Source organism: Emys orbicularis, chromosome 1, assembly GCF_028017835.1.
Source record: "Emys orbicularis isolate rEmyOrb1 chromosome 1, rEmyOrb1.hap1, whole genome shotgun sequence".
In the NCBI taxonomy this organism is placed as follows: domain Eukaryota; kingdom Metazoa; phylum Chordata; order Testudines; family Emydidae; genus Emys; species Emys orbicularis.
Genome location: NC_088683.1, coordinates 62,121,131 through 62,123,764, shown reverse-complemented (window position 1 = coordinate 62,123,764; position 2,634 = coordinate 62,121,131).

Below are 2,634 nucleotides of genomic sequence, written 5' to 3'. Positions count from 1 at the left end.
CCAGAGGGAGCAAAGGCTGGGTTGGGATGCGGGGGAAAGGATCAAAGGCACTGTCGGCACATGGAACACCAGAACTCCATCAGGGGGATGGAAATGGAAAAACCAAGGGCCCTAATACGTTTCTGTCTCCCCATGTCTTATCTATCAGTCCCTGTATGTTCTCTATCCATCCTCCATTAGTCAATCACATTCTTACAATCACACAAAGTGCACCAGTTACAGACCCTTGTCATGCAAACCATAGGCTCTTTCCTCACTTGACTCTCACTTTGAGTATGTGATTGTGTTTATTGCATGTTTTATAGAACACATTTTTAATTGATAAACTTGAAGCGGTTCCCATCATATACAGGGTTTACAGTTTGGTTCAATGGCTCTCAGCACCCCCACTATACAAATTGTTCTAGCACCCCTGAGTAAAGGACCGTTAAAACTGAACTGTCTTCAGCTAATGGATAATGATTACAGTTATTGTAACAAATGGTCCCAAGAGGAGTCGATGGGCAGGTCTACGCTACCGCTTAAGTTGATTTAACTTATGTCACTCAGGGGTTTGAAAAAGCCTCTCCCCCTTAGCAATGCAAGTTTCACGCTGTCCACATGGGCGCTATGTTGGCAGGAGACGCTCTCCTGCCAACATAGCAGCTGCTTCTTGCTGAGGTGGAGTAATTATGCCGACGAGAGAGCTCTCTCCCATCGGAATAGCACGTCTTCACCAGACACGCTACAGCGGCGCAGCTGCATCGGTGCAGCTACAGAGTAGTGCTGTAGTGTTGACTTGATTTTATTTTTTAAGGAGCAGCTACTGCAAAGGATAGAGCCCTTTTATGAATGTGAATACATCAACGGAAATAGTAAAAGTAGTAAATAAAACACAATGGGCGAAATTCAGACCTGGTGTAACTCCAGTGGGCTTAAGACTGGAGTGGATGCATTGTGTAATCACTGAAGCAGCAGTTAGTGCCAGAATCCAGCGTATGTGTAACTTCAGATTCTTTCGTTTGCCAAAAAGAAAATCTTTCATTTTTCAGTCAACTGTTTCCTACAGCCTTGTAGAGCACACAAACAATATAGAACCCCTACTATGGTTATGGAACGATAAACTTTGCACCAGACTTTGTTAATATTGGATAATAGCAAAAAGTGCGTTCACTTTTACTAGTTTGAAATAATTAGTTTTTAAGTGTAAGGTGTCAGAAATGGATTTTGAGTTGTCTAATTTGTCAAACTATTTATGCCTTACTGGGGCCCTTGAAACATTCCAGTAAGAGAGCCTAGATACGGCAGCCAAACCTTACATGTAAACAGAGACAGTTAGAGTCTAGTCAAGTCAGCAACAGAACCATCACAATCATAACCATCGAGCTAAATGTTACCAGCAAAGTAGATTAAAGAGCTTGGTTTATGAGCTCCTCCGCTGCCAGGCACATTCTGTGTGGCCGCGAGTATAATAATTAGTTCCTGGTGAAGGGAAAAACTGGTGCCAATGTTAGCATGCAATGAAAGAATAAGGATCTTTGTCATTGTGCTCCTTCTCTCTCCTGTTCTGACAATGCTGTTCGCAGCCCATTTAGCCAGAAAAGGAACAACAGCTGCAACACCAGCACCAAGAATTACATTACGCTATATGCGGTCAGAGGTTCCGTTGTACACAGTGGTCAATGAGCTTTGTAATTAAAGTGGCTATCTTAAAAAATTCAGTTGTTGGCTCCGTGTTCTGCCCTCAGAGGCATGTGTGTGGGTTCCATGCCCCAGCGGGAGCTATGAGTGCACATGTCAGGGCAGAATTTGGCTGTGTGTGGTGGTGGTGGTGGTGTAGTAATAAGGAGGAGAGAAAAATCTACTATTGGAATCAAATATTCGTTAGCTTCCCACTTCCAAATTGAACCAAACATTCTTCTTCGTCCAGTGTTTCTGTGTGGAATTTTGGAAATATTAGTGTTCAGCAATGTTCTCGAAAATTGCAGCCCACCCAGTGCATATGGTGAATCCATTCTGACCAAGTAAGGATGGCACCAAGCCTTTGCCCTAACCTTGAACTGAACCCGAGCCTGAACTTTCCAGAAACTTGAAAATAGTTTTTGGTAAATTTTAAAATAAAACAAGGAAAAGACAAGGAAAAAGAAGAAAAGAAAAAGATTGAAGATTCTGGTTTTGTCTGTGACAGGAAATAGCAATACTGAAATATCCCAAGAAAGGCTATTCTTGCTGTATTACTGCCCTCAGCCAAAACCAAGATGTACTGGAAATCTTTCAAGAAACCCTCTTTGAGTTATTTCCAGTCTTCCTTCCAGACCAGTGAGGCTTGGATAAGTATTCAAAAATTTGAATACTTATCTGCTCCTTCTTCTTCCTCTGGTCTCTCCCCACCTACGAGAGAGCCCAAACGAATCAGCAGCTCGCTATTGATGTGGCATTTCCTTCAGGAAATATCTCTGACTGGTTCTCCACTCGTACAGGTCAGCCATTTGGAAGAAAAAGTTCACCAAGAACTGAGATGAACTATGAGAGTGACTCATGACTTAACACTTCTCTTAAAGGGCTCACTTCTAAGCAAAAACACGTATTCCTTGTTGCCTTCAAGGAGTTAACTTACCACTGGGCAGAGATGTGCACGCGCAATAACTAAGTAAC